Source organism: Sus scrofa, chromosome 6, assembly GCF_054392235.1.
Source record: "Sus scrofa isolate SSC_HxYL_T2T_F1_AM1 chromosome 6, Sscrofa_HxYL_maternal_Yorkshire_Landrace_v2.0, whole genome shotgun sequence".
NCBI classification, from domain to species: domain Eukaryota; kingdom Metazoa; phylum Chordata; class Mammalia; order Artiodactyla; family Suidae; genus Sus; species Sus scrofa.
This window is the reverse complement of record NC_139388.1, coordinates 170451899-170469923: the sequence shown is the minus strand read 5'-3', so window position 1 is coordinate 170469923 and position 18025 is coordinate 170451899. Positions and strand designations below refer to the sequence as shown.

Here is an 18025-nt window from a genome sequence, read left to right as displayed (position 1 = left end):
GTACTTTGAAAATTAAGCTCTTGTTGGTTTCATCATTTATAAATATTTTCTCCCATTCTGTAAGTTGTCTTTTCATTCTGTTTATGGTTTCCTTTGCTGTGCAAAAGCTTGTAAGTTTGATTAGGTCCCATTTGCTTATTTTTGTTTTTATTTCTATTGCCTTGGGAGATTGACCTGAGAAAACATTGGTACAGTTTATGTCAGAGAATGTTTTACCTATAATCTCTGCTAGGAGCTTAATGGCATCATGTCTTATATTTACATCTTTAAGCCATTCTGAGTTTATTTTTATGTATGGTGTGAGGGAATGTTCTAACTTCATTGATTTATATGCAGCTATCCAGCTTTGGGAAAATGTTTTTGCCCACATAAGAGAAATGTCAGGGAGGGGTCTCCGTTACGGGCAGGCAAGTCCCCAAGGAACTCACCGAAGCACCCGCGACACAGAGTCAGGTCCAAATGGTTGTCCAGACTGTGTTTTATAAACTTCAAAGGAGCAGAACAATGTTTATTACCTACTAGTGATCTGAAAAGTTACGGGCCCTACCCTAAATTTTATCTGGAAGCAAAGGGAAAACTAGCCCTCAAGAATAAATGTAAAGGATCAGTGGGAAATAAAAATAAAGCTGCTTTAAAGTGACCTCCCATGCGTTCCTTCCCTTGAGGCTCAGCAGGTTAAGGATCCAGCATTGCCACTGCCCAGGGAATTTTCACATGCTGCATGTACAGCCAGAAAGAAAGAAAAGAAAGAAAAGAAGGAAGGAAGGAAGGAAGAAAGAAAGAAAAGAAAGAGAGAGAGAGAGAAAGAAAGAAAGGAAGGAAGGAAGAAAGAGAGAGAGAGAAAGAAAAAGAAAGAAAGAAGGAAAGAAAGGAAAGAAGGAAAGAAAGAAAGAAAAGAATTTTTTAATTAATTTATTTTTTGTCTTTCAGGACCACACCATGCAGCATATGGAGGTTCCCAGGCGAGGGGTCAAATCGGAGCTGTAGCCACCGGCCTACACCACAGCCACAGCAACTCAGGATCTGAGCCACGTCTGCGACCTACACCACAGATCATGGCAACACCAGATCCTTAACGCACTGAGTAAGGCCAGGGATGGAACCCGCAACCTCATGGTTCCTAGTCGGATTCTTTTCCCCTGCACCACAACGGGAACTCCTGGGAACTCCTATTTTTTAAAATAAATTTAAAATATTGTGCTTGTTCAAAGTACTGGTTACATTTGCAATGATGCTACACGGCAGGTAAAATGGCTAAACTAGAGGAATGTACATTAACACAGATAAATCTCAAACCTAAAATGATGAATGAAAAAAGCAAGTTGCAGAAGGATGAGTATAGTATGATTTCACTTACATAAAGTCTGAATATATGTAAAATAATACCATATATTATTTTGGTATACTTACATTGTAAGATTATAAAAATATGCATGTGAACATTAAATACTAAATTCACTCTGAAATTTGGTTACCTCTGGAAAAAGAGCAGGAAAGTTGGAAGAAGAAAGGGCTACAAAAGGGCTTCATGTATTGTAATAACTCACTTTTTTTTTTTTTTTTTTTTTGGTCTTTTTGCCTTTTCTTGAGCCACTCCCACGGCATATGGAGGTTCCCAGACTAGGGGTCCAACCGGAGCTGTAGCCTCCGGCTACGCCAGAGCCACAGCAACACAGGATCCAAGCCGCATCTGCAACCTACACCACAGCTCACAGCAATGCTGGATCCTTAACCCACTGAGCAAGGTCAGGGATTGAACCCGCAACCTCATGGTTCCTACTTGGATTCGCTAACCACTGTGCCATGATGGGAACTCCTAATTCACGTCTTTAGCTGGGTAGTTTCTGTTCTCCTTTGCATGCAGCAATATTTCGTAATCTGTCAAGGGTGGGAAGAAAGAGCCTTTTGGAATAGATTTTTTTTTTTCTTTTTTACAGCCACACTTGCAGCATATGGAAGTTCCCAGGCTAGGAGTTAAATCAGAGCTGCAGCTGCCAGCCTACACCACAGCCACAGGAACACAGGATCTGAGTTGCATCTGCGACCTACACCACAGCTTGGGACAACGCCAGATCCTTAACCCACTGAGTGAGGCCAGGGATCAAACCCCATCCTCATGGATACTAGTCAGGTTCTTAACCCACGGAGCCACAACTGGAACTCCTGGAGGATACTATAAACTGGGGTAGCTGGCTTTAGTAAGAGCAGGGTCAGTAGGCAGTGGGAGCAAAGGCTGGATGCAGCGGTAAGTGGCACCTGAATGGAAGATACCATTTGAGTTGAGTCTTAAAGACGTGCAGAGGCTCAGCCTTTATTTCCAGCCTCTGGCCAAGCCGAACAGGTCCCTGTGCCCTAGACATAGCCCACTCACTCCCCAAACTAGATATTTGCCTATATTAGTCCTGCTCCCAGGAATTAATGTTGTAACTGCTGTTTTGTGACAGTCTGCTACAATCCTGGCCCCATGCATAAAACACCTACTATGTGCCAGGCACTTTACAGATACTCTGCTATTTAATCTTGACCACAGACTTACGAAGCAGATAATGTTATTCTCACTTTACCAGTGAGAAAACTAAGCTTTAATGTCATATTCAAGGTCATTCAGGACATGGTCAAGCTGAGATTTAAATCCATGTTCATCTGTACTTAAAACATGTCTTTCCGCTATAACAGCCTGTGCTTCCTCACCCACCCCGGCCCACGGCACTCAGCTTCCATTCCTTCGACCCAGCTCACACGACGACTCTATTTTCTGATTCATAGTCATTCATTCATTCAAATGTTAATTGGGGGTGTAACTGAAGGCCTTGGTATGCCATCCAAATGCCAGCCCAGAGGCACTGGCAGCTTCTGAAGACAGTTGATGCTTCTGCTTCAAACACCTGCATCTCTCGGCCGGAGGGTTTTATCTGGCTGCCGGAGGGCTCAGCCCCTGCAGGAAACCAGCTGCGGCAATAGGGAGTTCGCGCCCTCCAGATCAATCTTCTCACCGGCCTTCCTAGCTTTTCTGCCTCACTCTCCTGCTCCCTCACCGTACTTCTTGGGATCACCCTCAAATGAGCTCTCTGCTTTCTCAGAGGCTACTTAGGGGAGACAGGACCAAGACAGAGGGGCTTCCTTGTGCAGCGTTAGCAAAGCCCTCCCTCAAGCCCGGCACAGTTTGGGCTTTTCCTCCTTCCACCTGCTTTGCTCCAGCTCTTGAGGCTTTGTCATGCCCTCCCGAAGCCTTTCTAATGGCAGGTCTGCCCGGCCCACTTTGAAGAGCTCAGAGCTGCCGCCCCGGTCCTCTTTGTCCTCCTCACTCCCAACACACCAGAACTGCTCGCTGAAAGTCTGCTAGACGGGCTGAACTGTTGAAAATCCCATCTTATATCTGATCTGATTAGTTCTCACCACTTCCAAGGATATCTGGTATTACCCTTAGATGGAGAACTATTTACAGGTGCTAAAATCAAGATACATAAAGGCCAAAAAATAACAATAATAATAACAACAAAGATACATAAAGACTGAAACGGTATCAGAATAAATTCTTCCAGTTTGATCCAGAAATCAGCTAGAAAAACAAATTCAATTTATTACACTTAGATATTAATTTTGACAGTTTCCTTAAAAAAAAAAAAAAAAAAAAAACCCTGCTTACACTGGGTGCTCTGATTTAGGTTGCGATGATGAATGCAAGTAATTATTTTTTAAATTTCTGCTTCTTAATATGATGCAAATGCATTGCTTGTTTGGAAGGCAAGCAGGCTAGTCCTGGATCAGAGACATGGGAAAAGAAACATGTCTTTTTGTTTTCAGTGAGGTGCTCTTAGGAGGCAGTATACACTGAGATGCGAATGATAGTCTCGATGTGGTTTTTGGCTCATCTCGGCAGGCTTCTCACTGCCTTCTTCCTCCTGCTCCATCAGAGAGGGTCCTGCTCCATGGCCGTCATTCCCGCGCCGCCTCCACCTTCCCCTAAGCAGCCACTTCCTCAGCCTCATCTCCCTTCCCTCACTACCTGGCCCTTTGCCCAAGATCTCTCTCCACTGTGGTCCCTCCCACCTCTGGCATCTCTCTCCTCCAGGTGAGGAAACAGGTGTAGGGAAGATGTATGTATGTAGGTCTCAGAACGAAAGGTGCAGAGTGTACGACGGAATGACTGAGAAGCAAGGTGAGCAAGAAGGGCTGGGTCGGTGGGGAGGGGGACATACAGAACAGGTGAGGGGACGGTCAGAAAGGCAGGGTGACCCCAGTGAAAGGGATTCATCCTCAGCGTCCTGGAGGAGGAAGCATTAACCCCGATTCTTTTCTCCCCAGGGCTGTGCTTTTCTCATCCCACCCTAGGACCTCAGGTGAATCCCTCCTTCCAAGTGTCTGGAAGAAGTAATTGAACCCGAGTCATCTGTCTTTCTCACAGATAAAGGTGCCAGGTCTGTCACTGGGAAGGGAAGGGCCTCTAGTTTCCAGCCTTCCCCAGTCTTGCAGCAGCATCTTGGCCATATCTGGGAAGTGGGTGATAAGAACACTCTGCTTCTTATCTATAAAACACTGGCTCTCTGGCTGTAGACCTAATTTAGATTATAATCTCCGGACCGTATCTAGCAGTGCTGCAGAGGAAGAAGCATCAACAGTCGTGTCCAGTCAGCCTAGGTTCTATTTTCTGCTCTGCCCTCACCTGCCACATGACTTTGAGCAAGTCATTAACCACTCTGAGCCTCAGTGTCCTCCTCAGGGGGACTCAGGGGAACTGAAATCCACACCTCAAGGGTTATAGCAAGAGTTGATTCAGTGAGATGGTATGTGAACGCCTCACAACACTTAGTGGGTTGAGACTGTGCCAATTTGTTCACCATATGGAGTTCAATGCCTGGACGGCAACAATATCCTGCCCTGACAGGGTCCCCTAAAACTCACTGCATCAAACCCAGACATAGTGGCACACTCGTCTAATGTGCCTAGGAGATTGCATCATGTCCCACAGGTTAAAATGGGCTTGTTGAAACAAAAGTTTCAATAATATTGATTGTGTCCATTGAGGAGTTTAATAAGTGCTTCTTGAACTTTAATGTGCCTCTGAATCACCTGGGGATCTTGTTAAAAAGCAGGTTGTGTCTGCCACCTTTCTGTGCCGTCATAAAGGTGCACCTGACTGTCCTGGCTGATGTTCTCAAGAGCATCAATAATGCCAAAAAGAGAGGCAAACGCTAGGTTCTTATTAGGCTGTGCGCCAAAGCCATTATCCAGTTTCTCACTGTGACAATGAAGCATGGTTATACTGTCCAGTCTGAAGTCACTGATGATCACAGAGCTGGGGAAATTGTTGAGAACCTCACAGGCGGGTTACCTAAGTGTGGAGCTCAGCCCCGGATTTGATGTACCACTCAAAGATCTAGGAAAATGGAAGAATAACCTGCTCCCATTCCATCAGTTCGGTTTCATGATACTGATAACCTCAGGCAGCATCATGAACCATGAAGAAGCAAGATGAAAACATACAGGAGGGAAAGTCTCAAGATACTTTTTCTAGGGGTATAATACAAATATGCAAGTAAAATGCCTCAACAGAAAAAAAAAAAAAAAAAAAAAGCAGGTTCTGATTCAGCAGTTCCAAGTGGTGGTCTGCCAAGCTCCCAGGTAATCCTGAAACTGTTGGTTTGGGGACCTCATGGAGCAGGGGTCTAATACAGAGGGGAACAAACTTTTCTGTAATGGGTCTGACAGTAAATTGTCGTAGCTTTGTGGACTGTATGATTCTTGCTGCAACTGCTTAACTCTGCCCGTAGAGAAAAAGAGCAGCCATAGATCATAGGCAAATAAATGGTCATCATTTGATAAAACTGTATTTACAAAAACCAGGGGCAGGGAGTTTTCTTGTGGCACAGTGGGTTAAGGATCCGGTGTTGTCCCTGGCAGTGTCTTGGGTCACTGCTGCAGCACGGGTTCAGTCCCTGGCTCCGGGATATCTGCATGCTGCAGGTGCAGCCAAAAAAAGACAAAATCCAGGGACAGACTGTACTTGGCCCTTGAGTCATAGTTTACCTACCCTTTATCTAATATAGGTAACGTCAGTGTATCATTCTTGTAATGAACATCAGTGAGGATGTCACCTGGATACCCGAAAATTCCCGCTCACGTGGTAACTTCCCTTCCTGCAGATCCCCTTCCCCGAGTCACAATCTATATGATGCCAGGTGCAGAACACCCCCGGCCAGGTTCTCATAACAGGACTCTGACCCCAGACTCCAGCCGATTGGTTCAGGGTGGTGGCACAGATCCAAGGAGCATCACCACATTCTATCCCACGGAATGTCATGCTCCAGGGGTGCCCTTTACATAGAAAACAAGGTGAAGGCAACCTTGAGCTGTGAACTTGGCTGAACTGGGCACCTGACTAAGGTGGGCTACTCGCAGTCTTTCCTTCAGATTCTGGAGTTGAGATCCTTGCTTGGGTCTGCCTGTCTGTTCTCTCTCTTCTCTTAAATGGAGAATATGTGAGTAGGGACAGAGCCGTTTCTTTTTCTTCTTCTTTTTTTTTTTTTTTTACTCTGTTGATTGGTTTGCAGAGAAAGTTAGTAGAGAGAAAGAATGAAGCAGATAGTCAGAGAGAAACAATGGTGAGAGCTGGCGAGAGGGCTTCCTGGGTTTTAAACAGCACATCAGTCCTTGGATCCAGGCCATCCCTGAGGTCCAGCTGCATCCTTGCCCTTGGGTTCTATGAGAAGACCTTATATAACTTCACTTTTCTTTTGCTTAAATCCAGTAAAACTCTGCTGCATGAAAACTATATCCCAAGAGCACTGACAAGCAACAAAAGAGTTCTTCCATAGAATTCAAATTTGGTAGGATTTTTTTTTTTTTTTTGAGAAAATCAATGTACAGACTGTTACAGGAGCACATACATACTTTTGTTTGGAACTGGATCTTCCTGACAATAGAGTATGTTATATTTCGTAAATAATAAAGCACATCTGTATTCTACAGATCCACAGAGTAATACATCATTTCGTCAGCTGCATAGTAATTCTCAGCCCCTTATGTTGTTGGTTAGGGTTCAGTGTGGCAGAGAAAACTGTTCATTTGGGCAGAAAGGGATGTAGCACAGGGATCACACGGCTCAGGCTCTTGGTAGGTGGCTGAGGAAACACTCCAGACTGATCACCCAGGAACGTTTCTCCAGCCTACCCTGCGGAACCGGGTGTGGAGGAGGCCACTGCTCCTGCCAAAGATAGGGGACCCCCTGCTACGTCAGGGCATAACCACCAGTGGGAACTAGTTCTGGAATCCCGCCACTCTTCCCACATCGGAAAGTTACCTGCCACATTAGGGAGCTGTCACCTCTGCTTCCAGGTCCAGATCAAACTGCTTCCCTCTAAACCATCAGGACCAGCAAGACAGAGGCCTCAAACTCCCCCTCTTAACTCAGTTCATTTTCAGGTTCCAGGTGAATGCATTTGACTGAGGGAACCCAAGTCTCCTTCAGAACCTCAGCAGGAATGAGTCTGAAAAATGTGGTTTTAGATTTTTCAGTCTCGGCATTTCAGGAAGACACACTGAAATGAGACTGGAACAGATACTGAATGAGCTAGTCTACAGAATTAGCCACACCCGAATTGACCACACAGTTGTAAAACAAAAATCATATGTTTGTCAAGGAAACACAAATATGAGCAAACAAACAATAACACAGCAGTTCACTGCACTTGTTAGATTGAAGCTACATAATTCCGACGGTCCCTCTTTTCGCTAGTGTTAGTTATGTATTCATTCCTATTTAGGCAACTGGAACAGCTTTTAACATCTCAATGATTGTGATGAGTAAAGAAATTTATTCACTCATTCATTTATTCAACAAATATGTTTCAAATCCTGCTGTGTGCCAGCCACTGCTTTTGTGCTACAGCTGTAACAGGGACCAATGGAGGTTAGTTACATCCGACTAGATCAAGATTCCCTTTGAAAATCCCCTCTGTCCTCCATGAGGTTGAAAGGATTTGGGGGGTTCTGTTGACATAAGCAAAGACAAAACAGTTGCAACAGCCAATGGCCCTTGAGTATTTGGCCTTTGAAACCCAAAAGGTGCAAACATGTGGCCAAAGCATACAATGACATGTCAGTCAACTTTATTGACTTCAAAAGTATGTTTTTAAACATCTACATCAGAGATTAAAAAAAACAATCTGTCTTGACAAATATTTCACCACGATTTGATGATCCTTAAGAATGCTGCTTTCCAGTATGGCGATTCCTCAGAAAACTGAAAATAGAACTACCATTCGATCCAGCAATCCCACTCCTGGGCATCTATCCAGAGAAAACCACAACTCACAAAGACACATGTACTCCAATGTTCATTGCAGCACTATGTTCAATAGCCAAGACATGCAAACAACCTAAATGTCCATCGACAGAGGAGTGGATCCAGAAGATGTGGTACATATACACAATGGAATATTACTCGGCCATTAAAAAGAATGAAACACCAGCATTTTTTGCAACATGGATGGACCTAGACACTATCATGCTAAGTGAAGTCAGCCATACAATGAGATGCCAGCATCCAATGCTTTCACTGACATGTGGAATCTGAAAAAAGGACAGACGGAACTTCTTTGCAGAACAGATGCTGACTCACAGACATTGAAAAACTTATGGTCTCCGGAAGAGACAGTTTGGGGGGTGGGGGGATGTTCCTGGGTTGTGGGATGGAAATCCTGTTAAATCAGATTGTTATGATCATTATTCAACTACAGATGTGATAAATTCATTTGAGTAATTAAAAAAAATGGAAAAAAAACCTGCAATTACATAAAAAAAAAAAAGAATGCTGCTTTCTCAGGAGTTCCCTTGTAGCTCAGTGAGTTAAGGATCTGGCATTGTCACTGCTATGGCTCAGGTCACTGCTGTGACACGGTTCTGCCACAGAAAATTCTGTATGCCATAGGTGCAGCCATATGTTGGTGTTCATGAATTTGATGATTCATTTTTTAAATTATTTATTTATTTGCTTTTTAGGGCTGCACCCACAGCACATGGAAGTTCCCAGGCTAGGGGTCGAATTGGAACTACAGCCACTAGCCTACGCCACAGCCACAGCAACTCAGAATCCAAGCCTTGTCTGCGACCTACACCACAGCTCATGGCAATGCCGGATCCTTAACCCACTGAGTAAGACCAGGGATCAAACCCACATCCTCATGGATCCTAGTTGGGTCCGTTAAGAGCTGAGCCACGAAGGAACTCCTGATGATTCATTATCTATTAAAATCTATTATATTAATTATCTATTGCTGCATTACAAATTGCCCCAGAACCTAGATGTTTAAAACAATAATAATCACTTATTATTTCTCACAGGGAGCAACTTGTTGCAGTGGTTCTAGTTTAGATTCTCTTATGAGGTTCTAGTAAAATGCCAGCTAGAGCTGCAGCTATCTGAAGGCTTGACTGGGGCTGGAGGATCCATTTTTTTTTTGGCCACACCCATAGCATGCAAAAGTTCCCCAGGCAAGGGATCGAACCTGTGCCACAGCAGTGACAATGCTGGATCCTTAACCTGCTGAGCCACCAGGAAACTCCCCAGCAGCATTTCTTGAGTAACTTCACATCATGCCCTGGCTTCCCCTGAGCAAGTGATCTAAGGGCAAGAAAGCACGAGGAGAAAGCCATATTCTTTCTATAACCTCAGAAATCATATACTGTCACTTCTCCTGCATTCCTTTTGTTGAGAAGCACATCGCTAAGTCTGGCCCACATCAAGGCGAGGAAAATTAGACTTCTGCCTTGAGAGGGGGCGTGTCTAGCACTCGTGGACATATTTCAAAACCACAATACCTATTATGCGCAAGTACTGGAATGCCATGTATATAAAAGAGACATGACCCTCATGGAAATTACAGACAAGAGGAGGGAGGCTTTGATTAAATGAGCACACAAATAAATACAGAAGTACATGGGGAGTTCCCGTCGTGGCGCAGTGGTTAACGAATCCGACTAGGAACCATGAGGTTGCGGGTTCGGTCCCTGCCCTTGCTCAGTGGGTTAAGGATCTGGCGTTGCCGTGAGCTGTGGTGTAGGTCGCAGACGCGGCTCGGATCCCGCATTGCTGTGGCTCTGGCGTAGGCCAGTGGCTACAGCTCCAATTCGACCCCTAGCCTTGGAACCTCATATGCCGCAGGAGCGGCCCAAAGAAATAGCAAAAAAAAAAAAAGGAAGTGCAACTGTGATAAGCTCTACGAAGGAAAAGTGTACAAGGTGATGTGAGAATAATAGGGAAGACTGGGCTTGTTTTAGTCAAGATCTGGAGGAGGAATGAGAGCCTTCCAGGCAGAGAGAAGGGCATCCACCCCCGTGGCAGAGAAGAACATGCGAGGCGGGGGCATATCCCAAAGGTGGTTACAGTGCCTGGAGCACAGAGTGCAATGAAGCGAGAGGAGGCTGGAGAGAGAGGCAGGGGACCAGGGGCGGGGCTCTGGGGCTGCGTGGCTGTTCCACGGGAACCTGGGGGCAGATGCCCTGGGCCGTCTAACTCCCCTCCGTGTGCTGCACCCCCGTGTGAAGCTGCAGGGGCCGAAATACCCTATTACCGCAAAATCACTACAAGAGGTCTCCGAACTATGCTCGGCTGATGTGTACGTCTCTCCCAGAGGTACACTGGGAAACTCCCAGGAGGAATCCCACCCAAAAAGACCACCTACCTTTGTAACTCTCCTTCTCACCTGCTCTCCATATCCCCTCATCTGAGCCAGCACGCCTTCCTGGCCCTGCTCCAATCATTCCTTTGTATCTTCTTCAACTTCCATTATGAAACCTACAAACGCCCCTAGATGCCGACATCCCCAAGCTTTTCTTAGACAGGAACCTCTACCTTCTGCCTAACCTGAGGCAGGGTGGTCCCTTGGGAATACCCCATTTCCCTCCCCCACTCCCCCCCCAAAGCTTCCTCTTCAACGTTATCATCCTCTGACCACAGGAGGGTGAAATCCGTGTCCATCTCACCACCCTGTGCAGCTTCCACACCTTTATTTCTCCTCCCTCTTGGAAAAGAAAACTTACTTCTTTGCAGTGTCACCCCATCCAGGTTCACCACAATCTTCTCTCCACAAAACGATCATTTTCCAACGTCTTGGTCATGACCTGTCATCCTCTGAAGACTTCGGCATGTGACCCGAGACTTGCCCTCACTTACGACTCCTGCAACCCTTCTAGGTGGTACCGTATCCACACAGCTAAGATTTCAAATGTCCTGGGCTCTCGATTCCCTTGACTTTCTCATTGTCAAGAACAATTTTCTTCATTCCATCTCAGCCTTCCCTGTTCATGGTCACATATGGATCTTGTCATCATCAGAATCCATTCACACCCTAAATAACTTATTCAAACATCTTTTTCTTTCTTTCTTTTTTTTTTTTAACTTCCACTCACGGCATACGGAAGTTCCCAAGCTAGGGGTCAAATCCAAGATCTAGCTTCTGGCCTACACTGCAGCCACAGCAACGTGGTATCCGAGCCTCGTCTGCAACCTACCCCGCAACTCACGTCAATGCCAGATCTTTAACCCCTCTGAGCAAGGCCAGGGATGGAACCCACATCTTCATGGACACTAGTTGGATTCGTTTCCACTGCACCACAACAGGAACTCCAAAAACATCTATCTCATTTTTGAGAGGGCAGACATCACAGTGCCTTCTCACTCTGGCTCATTTATTTAAGAATCCCCCATAGAAGACATTCTGGCCTGGTCAGGCCTCCAGCTTATCGACTTTGCCCCAGCCTGTCCATCAGCACCCTGCTGTGTTCCCTTCATGCCTTAAACACAGTCTATCCTTGTGGTAACTGTCTTGCAAATACCCTGGGTCTCCCTACCCCTTTCCACTGGCTGAAAAGGAAAGAAAAGAAAAAAAAAAATCTTGATAAGCTCTGGAGCTCAGTTTCTTCTCCCTTCGCCTTCTCAGAAGGCTCATCCTTCCATTATCCCCTTCCCAACCTGCACTCCGTCTCCTGCGTCTTGGACACCTCTCTCTACAGCAGACACTGCTCGCTAGTCACCAAACCTATCTCTCCCTCTTCCTGGGCACACAGGCAGACTACATTTCCCAACCTTTCCGGCAGCTGGGTATGAAGTATGGCTCTGTGTGACTGCTATGATCTGGGCCATTGCTATCTAGGCTGAAATGAGAGCTGCTGCTTCCAGGCCAGACTCATAAAAACATCCCATGAATATCATTGATGCTCCTTCCCTTTCATGGTTTGATGCAGACAAGCTTGGAATCAATCAGAGGAGTCATGTTCAAGGTGGGTGAGCCCCACAAAGTAGAAAGGTCAAGGTCTGAATCGCCATTTAGAGTAAGTCTGATTGCTTCAGATTTTAAGTTATTAAGACATAAACTTCTGGTGGCTCAGTGGATTAAGGATCCAGAGTTGTCACTGCTGCAGCTTGGATCACAGCTATGCCATGGGGTCAATCCCTGGCCTGGAAACTTCTGCCTGCCGTGGGCATGCCCCCTCCCCCCTGAAGACATAAATTTCTATCATGATTAAGCCTTTATACATAATTGGGAAGGTTTATACAGCAGCTAGTGTTTTCTTTACTAATACACCCTTTACTGAATTGCTTCCATCAGAACTCAAACATGGGCTAGGATCCTCCGGTTAAAATAGGGTCCCTCCGTTGATCCAATACCCCTTCTGGGTACTACCCTACCTCTCTTCTCAGCCAAGTTTTGTCAAGAATCACCTTCTTATACTTGCTCTATTGTCTCCATTCTACTCCCTCTTTGACTGTCTCCAACCTGGCTTCACCCTCCCTGCGTTACCAAAATTCCTCAAGCCAAGGTCACCAATAACCTCCACATTGCCAAGCCCCGCGCACACTTCCCAGGGTCCATCTCACTACATCTCTGAACGACATTCGACTCAGCTGGTCACCCCTTCCTCTTGAAACTTTCTCCTCCTCTCGCACCTGACTCTCCTGAGTGAGTCCCCCCTGCACCTGGTCCTCTTTTTCCACGGCTGTGGTTCGTTTTCCCTGCCCTGGACTGCAGATATTTTTATGGCACCTCCCTTCTCATTCAGCCTTCTCTCGCTACACAATTTCGCCCACACCCATGTCTTTAATAACTAGCTATATCTCAATAACTCAGATGTATGCTTCCAATCTAGGCCTCTCTTCCAAGCGCTAAACACCTTACTTGTGTATTCGACTTAACACATTTCATGACACTGAAGACAGAACAAGAGTCCAAGGCCAGAGAAGTGGGAGTGAATGCTGGTGTGTGCAAATCAAACAGGAGGAACAGGTTGGACTGGGCGTGGAAGGGATGCAGAATCTGGAGAATATACGGTTTTATGGCCCCTGGAGCACCCAGCCTGGAAGGATCGGTCTCTTTTATGGGACTAATGAAGCGAAGACACAGTAACCGGTACTTTGCTTCACCCTTTGCCTATAATGCCCTTCCTCTACATCAGAGAGCTGATTCAGCCTGCAGTGTAGACTGACTTAATTTGTAATAGAGAATGTGTACTTTAACCAGACATTTGGGAAAATGTTTTAATAGATGAAATCCTTTTTTGTTGGGTTGAGAACATAAACTCGCATTGTGCATAATTTTATTTGTTCAAGATTATTACATGTTGTATATTACTGTGTTTTTCACAGCTGCATCTGCAGCACATGGAAATTCCCAGGATAGGGGTTGAATTGGAGATGCAGCTGCCGGCCTACGTCACAGCCACAGCAACACTGGCCCGAGCCACATCTGCGACCAAAGCTGCAGCTTGCAATAATGCCAGATCCTTAACCCACGGAGCGAGGCCTCATAGACACTTTGTTGGGTTCTTAACCCACTGAGCCACAGCAGGAATTCCCTATCTTACATTTTAAAATATTTTAAATTCAGAACATGAATTACGAAAATCCCTAATTATTTTAAAAATATAAAAAATGGAGCCCAGGAACTGCAGAACCTTAAGAACAACGTTATCGCTTGCCCGTTAGAAAAAGCAGGTGTATATTTTGCAAATATAAGAAGAGGATGTCAACTTAGCAACTACCTTGAGTCCCCCAGCCTGCCGGGGTTACTCTTTAATATCCAAATAAAGATCACTCAAGCCACTGCCCAGGGAATGCAGGCGTTTGCATCCTTCCGATGTTTGGTACCTTCCTCGGGAGGGATTCGCGTTCGCGTTATCACGGATTGTCCTGATCTCCTGCTCACAGTGGCTCCTCTATTTTGCTCAAGGTTCTTCCTTGGACCTAGCTTTCCATCTGTTCATTTCTTCTCCTGTTCCGCGCTCTCCAGGTTGCCCAGCTGATTCTTCAAGGACGCCCCTAAGCCCCGAATTCCCCTCACTTCTTACTTTCTCTGGCAGATCAATTCTGCCCTCTTCACCCCACACCTTCCACTCCGCATCCCCCCCCCCAAGAATCATACATTGTTTTCCTCAACCAAAAAACTACCTGTGATTCTTTTTTTCCTGAAGAGCAATTTTTCACCCGCTCCATAGAGAAAAATCATTTTCTTTCTTTCTTTCCTTTCTTTTTTTCACCCACCCATATCATATGGGGTTCCCAGGCCAGAGATCAGCTCTGAGCCACAGCTGTAATCCATGCCACCATTTCAGCAACACAGGGTCCTGTAACCCACCATGCCAGGCCTGGGATCAAATCTGTGTCCCGATGCTGCAAAGACACCACCAACCCCTTTGTGTCACAGTGAGTCTCGAGAAAATCATTCTTTTTTTTTGTTTGTTTTTTCTCCTTTTTCCTGCGGCATATGGAAATTCCTAGGCTAGGGGTCAAATTAAAGCTGCAGCTGCCGGCCTACACCACAGCCACAGCAACGGGGGATCCAAGCCACGCCTGCAACCTACACCACAGCTCATGGCAAGGCCAGATCCTTAACCCCCTGAGCAGGGCCAGGGATCAAACCCGCATCCGCATGGATCCTGGTCAGGTTTGTTACTGAGCCACAGCGGGAACTCCAAGAAGATCATTCTTTTAATGTCAACATCTGCCTCACATCTGCTTCTGTGCCTTAGCATATACTGCTCCCTCTGGCTGGGATAGCCCACCCGCACCCCCCAAACTTGAAGTTGCGTAGGATATGGCACTTGCTCATCAGAAACCCACCTTGCTTCCCTGTGGCCTACACCCCACCATCTTCAAGGCCTTCCTGGCACATCGGCACTTGACCAACATTTGTGGGTTTGCGTTTCTGCCTCTGCAAGTAGAGCAACTACAACAGCGGCTGTTAGCTCTAACAGCACCATTTTCCATTTTTCAAATACTGTTCTCCAAATTGTTTGGAAAAGGGCTGCTTCCACATTGAGAAAAAGGAGGCAGATCACTCAGCAAGACCAACACGGCAGAAATATTTTGATCATCACGTATCGTGCTGTTGGTTCTATCTTCCTATAGCGTATTCTTATGTACCCTGCAGGTCAGCAGAGCAAATGTGCCATTCTGGAAACACATCAATTAAAGGCGTAAAGGAACACGAGCATGGAGAGAGCGCCATGGTCCAGTCGTGGCTTACCTTCAACTTGGAAGAGCAATACGGCTTCTAGAAACAGAGCAGCAGAAGCAGATACCGATGGTACCAGGGTTCTGCAAGATGTCCTACCTATAACATACTGGGTATTCTGTCGTTTCCCTTTTCGATATTAAAAAAAAGTATTTTGAGATGTTATCACAATGCTTATTATTTCTCGTTCCTGAAAAATGCTCCATCTATCTCTACAAGACACAGAGACTCTTGCCTTTTTCTCACACAAGTTTCATCACCTGGTCATAATCTGACTTCAAAAGAGGTTCGTTCAAACTCGACTGTTGAGCAAAGAGGAAAGTAGAAGAAGCTAGTGACTGCTACACGGCTTTTGGAATCAATACATCCTCTACATACTGGTTGTGACTTTGGACACGTCATTTTAATTCTGTGACCTCTAGGATGCTCTTTGATTAAATAGAAGGCTGCATAATCACTGCCTCAACTAAGGGTGGTAAGAATTTAATGATTTTAGGAGTTCCCATCGTGGCTCAGTGGTCAACGAATCCAACTAGGAACCATGAGGTTGCAGGTTCGATCCCTGGCCTTGCTCAATGGGTTAAGGACCTGGCATTGCTGTGAGCTGTGGTGTAGGTTGCAGACGCGGCTCGGATCCCGCGTTGCTGAGGCTGTGGTGTAGACCGGCAGCTACAGCTCCGATTCTACCCCTAGCCTGGGAACCTCCTATGCCGCGGGAGTGGCCCAAGAAAATGGCCAAAAAGACAAAAAAGAAAAAAAAAAAAGAGAACCTAATGATTTTAGATTTGTGACACAGCAAAGCATAGAGGGTGAGGCACAGTAAGTGCTTAAAAGGGAGTAAGTACTAGTACCACTGCTACTATTATTACTGTGCTTTTAGGATCTGAAAAAGTCCCACAGTCTCCTCAAAGTTTTGATCAGTGGAGTCCCAGGAAAATATACGAAAAGTAAGTATTCTACTTTTTTTTTTTTTTTGCTTTTTAAGGCCGCACTGTGGCACATGGAAATTCCCAGGCTAGGGGTCAAATGGGAGCTCCAGTGCTGGCCTATGCCAGAGCCATGGCAACCTGGGATCCGAGCTGCATCTGTGATCCACAGCATAGCTCACAGCAACACCAGATCCCTGACCCACTGAGCGAGGATACGAGTTGGATTCGTTTCCTCTGGACCACAACGGGAACTCCCAAGTATTCTACTTTCATACATGACTTGTTCATAAAATTTTATATGAAAGTCAAACATGTGAACATTTAACTTTCTATTTATCAAGGAAGGGAAAGATACCTATTCTCAATTACAAATATATATAATAATTAAACATACATGTAGAATTTCAAATTACATATCTGATGCTACATTTCCAACATTTTAAACCTATTCTTTAATTTTTTCCCCTTCCGAATCAACACAAAATGAACTGAGTTAACACCAAAAAGCATCCAAATGAGGATAAAGTCAGCACTTTCAGCTTAAGCGAATGGTAACCATTTTATCTCAATTGCAATACATTCATAAGACATATACATTTTATCGCCACTATCAGCAATTTCATATTTCCATTTCCCATTTATTTATATAAAATACCAGTAAAATGCACAAAAAAAAATTCAAAGTTGGACAAATAGTGCTATACTAACAAACATGGAAAAACCAAACTGTTGCTTGGCATCGTGTGGCAGATCAAAAGGTTCACTGATCAGCAGATGTGCAAATATTCAAAATGTCTTGGACATATCATAGTGTAATGTGCAAATGCTCCAGTTGTAGCTAAGTCAAGGAATACGCCTGCTGCTCTTCTGCCAACCCTTTCTAAAGTTAATGCCACTCATCATTTCTGGCAATGATTATTCACCTGGGGATGCTAGCGGATAATTCCTTTTAATGATGCTGCCGTAAGGGAGCAGAGGAGACTTGCGGGCAGAGAATGCCAGCAATAGCAAGCGTGTCATGTCCGTGGCCACAAAAGACTTTTTTATTTTTTGCTTTTTTTAGGGCCATATCCGCGGCATATGGAGGTTCCCAGGCTAGGCATCTAATCAGAGCTGTAGCCGCCGGCCTACACCACAGTCACAGCAATGCCAGATCTGAGCTGCGTCTTTGACCTACACCACAGCTCACAGCAACGCCAGATCCTTAACCCTCCGAGCAAGGCCAGGGATTGAACCCATAACCTCATGGTTCCTAGTCAGATTCCTTTCCACTGCGCCACAAAAGACAGGAACTACCACGAAAGACTTTTCACATGTGCAGCCAGCATTAGTCCAGGAGGTGGGTGGCCATTCAGATGTAAACTGGAACTACGGTTTTCATGGGTCAATATTTGTAAACGCCTTCTTTGGATTGAGGCTTTTTGTCTCTTTCTTAGAAAAATTTTCAGCTTGGAATTTTTCTTTCTTTTTCTCTTCCTTTTTGGTCTTTTTAGGGCCACACCTGTAGCATATGGAAGTTCCCAGGCTAGGGATCAAATCAGAGCTGCAGCTGCCGGCCTTCGCCACAGCCACAGCTACCGCAATGAG

The 18025-nt window shown here is 45.4% G+C and overlaps 1 pseudogene; it reads left to right on the top strand.

The window, feature by feature from the left end:
* Positions 1-4143: 4143 nt before the first annotated feature.
* LOC146403009 (small ribosomal subunit protein uS8-like) lies at positions 4144-5476 on the top strand (annotated as a pseudogene).
* The last annotated feature ends 12549 nt before the right edge of the window (positions 5477-18025 follow it).